The sequence below is a fragment of the Neoarius graeffei genome, chromosome 3 (genome assembly GCF_027579695.1).
Source record: "Neoarius graeffei isolate fNeoGra1 chromosome 3, fNeoGra1.pri, whole genome shotgun sequence".
NCBI lineage: Eukaryota > Metazoa > Chordata > Actinopteri > Siluriformes > Ariidae > Neoarius > Neoarius graeffei.
The window spans coordinates 27,375,631-27,385,185 of NC_083571.1; positions in this window are offsets into that span (position 1 = coordinate 27,375,631).

Consider the following 9,555-nt stretch of genomic DNA (forward strand, 5'->3'; position numbering starts at 1 on the left):
GGGTGTCTATTGTGTTACACACCAGCGGGGCTCAGGAATTTAGAGTGTAGACAGCTTGAAAAAAAAAAAGCTCTAACCTTCTCATTTAAACTGTGTTTTCAGCCACAATTTTCACTCTACACACACAATTTTCTCAAAAGTTGTAGCCACACTTGTCTTGATTCACACAATGTGTCTACCTGAGCGATAGAACTTACAGTTTTTGAATGAGAAGCCTGAAAGTAAGGAGAGGACAGGCGCGCTGCCCCATAGACTCCCATTATAAATGTGGCAGCGCTTTGACTGCAAAATCAGAAATGTCACTTGTTTTTAACTCGCTCTAGTGTCCACATTTTTTACTCTAGGGACAAAAAACTTACATAAATGTGTTCATGAGAGCCTTGTAGCACTCAATGTGAAAGAAGTTTGTGAATAACTCCTTTTGTTTCCGTGTAAATCCCCATTGTTTGAGGAGAGGGAACTCTGAGAAAAAGCTCTCTTTGCTTGTCATATTGTGTCTCTTCCTTGCACCTGAGCACCGTTACCAAGGCGATGAGCTCCACTCAGGGAGCAAAGAGGGGCGGGGCTGCTCGCTCTCTCACATGATAGGACTTAAGGCCTCTGCATGCTCTTGCGACAAGGCTTTCGCAGATAGCTTTTCGCAGACAGTTGTAATTTATCGTTGAGCAGGGAGTAATAGGCGTGCGCGATGTTATTCACCGGCACAACGCAAGGGGGTGCGAAGTCGCTAGGAGTAGTTGGTGGGTGTGGTTAGTGGAGTGTTTATCCTCCGGTTACTTATAATGACTAGAACTTTTTTTTTATAATGACTAGAACTGGAGTCGTATAGATGTACGTACTTCCTCAATCAACCGCTCTTCATGCTGCTCCATCTTCGCTCGTGTTTTTAAAAATGCCGGTCGTTAAAACAAACCAAACCGGGAAAGTAGGGAAGCGGAAGTGCGTGTACAGCGGATGTAGAGTGGACCAATCAGAGCCCTCTTGTCTGCGAGGCTTCTGCGGTGGTCACAATTTTTGGGAGGTGCGCGCAGAGCGTCTGCGAAGGTGGGGGGGCTACGCAGACACTGTCTGCGACGCTATCTGCGAGGACTGGGTTGTCAGCATAAATTGGCCTTTACACAACAGATCAGGCACTGAGTGGTTGTCAAGCACGCTTGTGTCTAGCAACCGGTGGATTCGGAGCCTGCACGGTATAACTGTGAGCATCAAAAATGATTAAACTTTTTCCCCATCCAAAGTGTACCACATTTTAACGATATGACTAAGTAAAATCTCCCTAAATTTAAGATTGAAAATTTAAGACCACGGGGTTTGAAATTTAAGACAATTAAAGACTTTTTAATGGCCTTATTTTAGGAAAATTAAATTTAAGACTTTTTAAGACTTTTTAAGGACCCGCGGCCACCCTGAATGTAGATGTGGCAGCGGGGGCATGGCTGAGCTTTGGTCTGTGAATGGAGGGCAGAGTCAGGGAAGGTAAGTGGCAGAATCACTGCACCTGATGGGAATTAACGTGTGTTTGTGTGTCTTCCCCAGTGACCGCGCCCTATAAGAAGAGAGGGAGAGCAGAGGAAGGGAGCTCTCTCCCCAACCAGAACGCTTGTGTGTGTGCGCGCGTGTGACTGGGAGGGATTCATTCATTCATTCATTCATTTATTTATTTGAATACTCCCTGCGGCAATGGCTCTCATCAAGGCACGAGGCACGGAGAGGAGCTCGCCTCGGGGGGTGTGGGGGGAATAATGTCCCCTAGCTGGGAGCTGACGGGCCCTGGCAGCGCTGGTTTGTTCGGGAGAGGGCAGGGGTCACTGGCTGCCAAGTCTGGGGAGGCTGGGACCTCCCCTGCCCGAGTTACAAGCGTGCAAAGTCGGGCTGGAGTCGCCGTTGAAATGAAACTGATGCAGAGCACCGCGCCACGCCTCAGGGCAAATTACGTCCCGTGGCACAGAGCTAGCCCGCCCAGGGAGCACTCTTTCATTCAGGAGAGGGCAGAGGCTGCTGGCTACCAAGTCTGGGGAGGCTGGGACCTCCCCTGCCCGAGTTACGAGTGTGCAAAGTCAGGCTGGAGCCGCTGTTAGAAACGAAACTGATGCGGAGCGCTGCGCCACGCCGCGGGGCGAATTACATCTCTCTCCTAGCGCTTTCTTCCCATGGGCGGTCACAAGCCAAGGTGGGCAAGGCCATGAATACTAATTTTTGAAGTGACGTAACTTCGTATGGCTTTTTCTGATCCGCTCATTTTTCCAACTATTTTCTTTCATAAGCTAATACAGGGAATGGGAGTAGAATTACATTTTCACATGCAGCATGCATATGCAACTCGGAGTGAACAATGGTATTTCAAAAAGATCCAGGTTTAAACGTTTTTGGTGGAAGGGCACCTTTAATGATGTTTAACTTTGTGTGTTGTTAGAGCTGAGCAGTAAGGGGTTTAATAAACCTTAATTCAGAAGCAAAAATATTATTATCTTCCTTATTTTAGGCATATTAACAAATGAAATGAAGCTGACCAGACAAAGCATGAAATATCTTGGGTTCCTACTGTCTACAATGAAACACAAGGCAAAGTAAATTTAGAAATAACTGCTTTCTTTTTTATTTCCATGCTGTCCCAACTTTTTCTGATTTGGGGTTGTAATGTGAAAGTAGAGCTAAAGCTGCATCTTGGGCTGAAGTGTGATTTCCTTACACCGTGAATATTAAGCTTTGAACACATTGCTTCATTAATGGTGAGTGAGAAGGGCTATTATCAATAATAGACTGGTTTAAAGCTGGTCCTAGTGGATGGATAAGTGATTTTAAATTAACCCTCGGTTTGACTGAGTATGCAAATGGGTGGGTGTATGTGCATTAAAATTATATACTTGCAAAATTAAAATGCTTTTTTGACAGTTTGTGCCTCTTTTGGTTTTTATGTAATGCATCACTGTCAGTCCTGCGCACTCTGGCGCACCAGAAGGACTCTGGGATGCGCTCCGGCCTGCACTCGCACCGAGCAGACTCTCGCACACAGTGCGCATCACCGAGCCTTATTTCCCTGTGCTAGATTTCCTGGTTTTCTGATTCCTGTACCTGTTCCTAGTTTCCGTTGTTCTCTTTGCCTGTGATAGTCTGTTCATACCTCACCCGACCTTTTGCTTGTTTCCCGTTCTTGAGATTGCCTGTCGATTTGGACTGTTTGCCTGTAGAGCACCCGTGCCTTCAGAGCTCACATGATTTTTTTGGTCATGCTCTGGTTCATTTATGTTTCCCTAGAGAAGGAGAACCCCAATAAAAAAAAATTTTGGAGGGGGCTAGTCCATCTGAGGCAGACACAGTGGCAACAAAGGAGGCCATTGTTCTCGAGCACCTCCTAAAGGCCATTAGTCCAGAACCAATCCCACAGCCCGTTCCACAGTCAATTTGTATCTGATTATAGAATATGTCTCATGGCAAAGCTGGGGATTTTTCAAAGTTGTAATATTTGTGCTGTAGTTCATAGCAACATAAAGTCATAATTGATTAAAATCACAGACATGCAAATAAAGGCTTGTGTATTATAAGCTGAAGCAGAGTCGTGGTGAATATGAATCAATATGAGTGGGTGGAGCTACATGTGGAGACATCAGAAACAATGTCAAATACACAACACTGGCATTTATTTCTAAAACTAGAGGTCTGAACTAAACACTCATAACAACAATGTTACTCTTCTTCTTGCTTTTCCTCACTCATGCTGACATTGGTAAGTCAGATACATTATACATGAAATGTTTAATTATTTAACAAACAAAAAGAACAATGTTTTTAATAACAGTTTATTAATAATAAATGGTCATGATATTATGTTAATGTATTTATAGCAGAAGCTGCTGACAACAGCATTAAACCAGAACAAACCACTATATCTGGAACTGAAGGCAGCAACATCACACTGTCCTGCACATATACTGGATCAGGTAACAGTCTTCACTGGTATCAACAAAAACCTGGATCAAGACCAGAGTTTCTGCTGCTGATTGTTGAAAGCGGTGGACATGTCACAAAGGCTCAACCACCTCATCCACAAGTGTCCATTAAACTTGATAAAATGAGTAAGAAAGTAGATCTGCTCATCTCCTCTGCTGCAGTGACAGACTCTGCACTGTACTACTGCAGTCTGAGGCCCACAGTGACAGGAAACCCAACTACACTGTACAAAAAGCACTACACATGACTGGAGCAGAGTCGTGGTTTTCTCACACGATGGAGCTCTTTACATGTTTACCTCTGCAGGCTCAACCCTCAGTCTATGATGTCAGTTTGCTTTTGTAGAGAAACCATAATTTGTGTATTAATCTGCTGAAGTTTATTTCTAAATTAGAACTAAACATCATTCTTAATAATGGTATATTAAAATATTGAGGGTTTCTTTTTTTTTCAGTTGTTTACAAGAATAGAGTTGTTTAAAAAAAAGACCATCACATTTCCTGTTAAACAACTATTGAGTTTGGAGCACAATAATGAAAGTTTGTTTAAGCACACTGGAATATCCTAGATCGAGGAAGTAAAAGAAGATAAAACTTATTTATTTTTCTCTTCTGTGAAAATGTTACATGCCTTTTTCTAGGATGACAGTGAAATTACCGAGAGAGCGAGAGAGAGAGAGAGAGAGAGAGATTGGCATGCAACAGACAGCTGTAAAAGCAGAACGGGGTGTTTATAAAGAGCCCACTGTTAATCAGATCCAAATCATGATGCAAAAGGCAGTATCAAAAAACAGGCAAAGGTCAGGCGAGGCACAAACAGAACATCAGAGGCAACATCAAAAGGCAAAGTCCAAACAAAGTCAAAATCAGCAGAACAATAACAAAAGGCTTAAAATCAGACACAAAGGACTGAGCATCACTTCACGGTGAACTGTGAGAGTTGAAGTCCATAAACAGTGAGCTGTGGTGATTGTGAACAAGTGCAAATGATTAGCACTCAGAAGACTGTGAGCAGTGATGTGCAGGGTGGGTGTTGTAGACTGTTGTGGCCATACATGAAAGCTGCTGTGAATTCTGGGAAGTGGGATTTTGAGTGCAAGCAGGTGTACAAGAGAGAGAGAGAGAGCATGGAGAAATGTATTTGTGGGACTTTTCTTACAAAGCCCCACAGTTATGGAACAGCCTTCCAAGTAGTGTTCAGGACTCAGACACAGTCTCAGTGTTTAAGTCTAGGCTGAAAACATATCTGTTTAGTCAAGCCTTTTGTTAATGGTGTTTATGAGGTAAAGGACTCGATCTGGAGGGTCCTCAGACATAGAGTGTTTTGATAAACTGGGATGTATGGATGCTGTCAGTCCCCCACTCGCTTGCTCACTCGAGTTTGTTGACGGTGTAGTGGCTGCTACTTTATGTCCCAGGGCTCTCTCATGCCTGTGTTAACTTCTGGCTCTCCCCTTTTAGTTATGCTGTCATAGTTAGTTGCCGGAGTCCCTGCTTGCACTCAGTGCAATATGTATACTGTTCCTACTTATTCAGGTGACATTGGGCATACCTAACAACCTGTGTTTTTTTTTTCTCTCCCCCCCAAATCTGTCCCTCTGAGTTACATGTCAGTCCTGGGATCGAGATGCTGACCTCTTCTGCTCCTTGGACCTGCCTGATCCATCCTGGTGCCCTGTGTCTGGTTGGAGTCTCATCGCATCGCTCCTGTGGAGGGCGGCCCCATGTTGCGGGTCACGCCTGGAGGATGTTCTGGACTCTTGCAGTGGTGTTTCTGTGGCTGGGGACTGCAGTTGACTTCCTGACTTTAGGACTGCAGTTGACTTGCTGACTTTGGGACTGCGGTTGTCATGAATGGTTTTGCGCTCGGGTTTCCGTCGGTGGGGGGTTTATAGCATCAACGAAGCTGACTTTATATTAGGACTGTTAATGTTATAGTCATGTTGTCTGTTGTTGCCCAAATGAGGATGGGTTCCCTTTTGAGTCTGGTTCCTCTCGATGTTTCTTCCTCATGTCATCTGAGGGAGTTTTTCCTTGCCACCGTCGCCACAGGCATGCTCATTGGGGATAGATTAAGGATAAAATTAGCTCATATTTTAAGTCGTTCAAATTCTGTAAAGCTGCTTTGCGACAATATTCATTGTTAAAAGCGCTATACAAATAAACTTGACTTGACTTGACTATTTCAGTGAAGCTGGCTTCTGAAACTTCTTTTCAGAATTCCCAACAAAAACCACAAAATTAAATTTTAATAAAATTTATTCAAAACACATTTCCTGTGGAAGAAATAAGTGTTGCCTTACAATCCTTTATTTTTGTATAGAAACTATCATATGAAGCCCTGTGATGACCTGGCGACTTGTCCAGGGTGTACCCCGCCTTTCACCCATAGTCAGCTGGGATAGGCTCCAGCTTGCCTGCGACCCTGTAGAACAGGATAAAGCGGCTAGAGATGAGATGAGAATGAGATGAGATTATCGTATGATGTAGGCATAATTGGCTCCAAATCCACTGTGACCCTGATCAGAATAAAGCACTTATTATGATGAAGGAATTCATGTATGTGTACCGTATTAAGAAGTTATGGACGTGTGTGTGTGTGTGTGTGTGTGTGTTTATAGTTATTAGAATCATGTGAATACAGAAACCATTAATCATGTGGTCATGTGATGTCACCTGCATGTTGTAGGTAGTTGTGTGTACTCATTTTTGTTGTTGTATATATTGTATACAAAGTAAGTCAGATTACATTGCCAAACTATTTAAATAAAGCTTTATTTATGAAGATTATGGAGCCAAGTTTCCATTCTGAAGAAATAAACCTTCCTTATTTCATATGAACAAAATACTGAAAGGAATTATTATAATCAAAATTAATAAAAACCTGGCAGGAATGTTTTGATTTAAATGTATGTAATTCACAGGGTGTGTCCCTGTATGTATTATTTTCCTGCAAATCAAGCATTTGTTAAAGCAAAGGGATTTTTAAAACACTCCATTTAAACTTTATAGTATGATCATGTAAATACAACAAAGATGAGATGGATGAATAAGAAACCATCAGTGACATTTGCTTTGTTTTGTTTTATGATCCGATTTGATGATACACTATTTGATGAAATATATGTAAGGCCATTGTTTCATTTATTTAATTTAAATAATAATTCTGTGATAAGGGATGGTCCAGTCTTTTTTTGAGCGAGCACTGCTTATATTGTTTTTAAGGTTGAGTGGGTTTGTATGTGATCATATAATTTGTTTAATACCAAGGTTAAGGATTTTTAAAGGTTAATGTGAGCCTCAAAATCAACACAAGGCTGCAGCTGTTGCAGTTATCAAAGGCATGGACTTATACTAATAAAAGCTAATCTGCATATCTAAAAGTCGATTCAGTGTAATTAGATTTGTACAGTGCTTTTAATAATGGACATTGTCACAAAGCACCTTTCCAGAAATAAATCTATTCCAGATATAAAATTTAAATTTATAAATGTATCCCTGGTGAGCAAGCCAGAGGCGACAATGACAAGGAAAAACTTCCTGAGATGATATGAGGAAGAAACCTCGAGAGCAACCGGACGCGAAAGGTAACCCATCCTCATCTCTGGCAAACACAAAATATTGCTATTATAATATGTGAAAGAAGCCCTGTGATGACCTGGCGACTTGTCCAGGGTGTACCCCGCCTTTCGCCCGTAGTCAGCTGGGATAGGCTCCAGCTTGCCTGCTACCCTGTAGAACAGGACAAAGCAGCTAGAGATAATGAGATGAGATGAGAATATGTGAAAGATAAAGTAACAGACATGGGGGGAAATGCATTTGTGAATGTGAACTGATGGTCACTTTTCATTCTCTGTCATGCAACAATTTGTACAATTTTTCCTCCATAACTCAAACTAGAAAGGTGGTTGTAGGACCCAGCATGCATATCCAAATACAACCCTGATTCCAAAAAGGTTGGGACAAAGTAAAAAATGGTAAATGAAAATGGAATGCAATGATGTGGAAGTTTCAAAATTCCATATTTTATTCAGAATACGTAGAACATAGATGACATATCAAATGTTTAAACTGAGAAAATGTATCATTTAAAGAGAAAAATTAGGTGATTTTAAATTTCATGACAACACATCTCAAAAAAGTTGGGACAAGGCCATGTTTCCCACTGTGAGACATCCCCTTTTCTCTTTACAACAGTCTGTAAACGTCTGGGGACTGAGGAGACAAGTTGCTCAAGTTTAGGGATAGGAATGTTAACCCATTCTTGTCTAATGTAGGATTCTAGTTGCTCAATTGTCTTAGGTCTTTTTTGTCGTAACTTCCGTTTTATGATGCACCAAATGTTTTCTATGGGTGAAAGATCTGGACTGCAGGCTGGCCAGTTCAGTACCCGAACCCTTCTTCTACGCAGCCATGATGATGTAATTGATGCAGTATGTGGTTTGGCATTGTCATGTTGGAAAATGCAAGGTCTTCTCTGAAAGAGATGTCGTCTGGATGGGAGCATATGTTGCTCTAGAACCTGGATATACCTTTCAGCACTGATGGTGTCTTTCCAGATGTGTAAGCTGCCCATGCCACACTCACTAATGCAGCCCCATAACATCAGAGATGCAGGCTTCTGAACTGAGCGCTGATAACAACTTGGGTCGTCCTTCTCCTCTTTAGTCTGAATGACACAGCGTCCCTGATTTCCATAAAGAATTCCAAATTTTGATTCGTCTGACCACAGAACAGTATTCCACTTTGCCACAGTCCATTTTAAATGAGCCTTGGCCCAGAGAAGACATCTGCGCTTCTGGATCATGTTTAGATACGGCTTCTTCTTTGAACTACGGAGTTTTAGCTAGCAATGGCGGATGGCACGGTGAATTGTGTTCACAGATAATGTTCTCTGGAAATATTCCTGAGCCCATTTTGTGACTTCCAATCAAGGCCGGATTAAAAGAATGGGCTCAAAGGGCTGCAGCCCCGGGCCTCACCACCAAGGGGGGCCTCCGGTTGCTGATGTCAAGTGACTAAAGTTAGTAGAAGTAGAGTAAAAAACGAGCGAAAATGTCGGGTCAAAGGAAACACGAGAGCGGGGCCAAAAAAAGAAAATTACAAGCAATAAAACATGAAAGAGTGACAGAATTACTTAAGAAAACACCCAAACTAACCAATACGTGGAGTACTAGTCAGCCTGCTGTAGTGGCTACCAGCGAAGATGCAACTGTCAGCAATGGACAGCAACCAACGGCCACTAGCCAACTAACCAACACAACTAGCCAGTCTGCTAGCAATACAATCTCCTCTGAAGAAACAAGTGATGGAGAAGAACCAGCGGCAGGTAATGTAGCGGAGGAGCCTGTTGATTCTGAGGCAGGGGCAAAAACAGATATATCGACCGATGTTGCATGTTGGGGAGAAGTTAATGAGGAGATGCGTACCTACTGGGTCGGAAAGGGAATTACTGCACCCACACTTTGTCAACATAAAGATGACAATTTTTCGACTTCTGAAAGGACTTATAAAAGTCAGAAACGATGTCTGAGCAAAACATTGTTCAGACGCTCGCTCAGAAACGGAGAAAAGGTAGCAAGAGAATGGCTTTCTTACTCCCCATCCA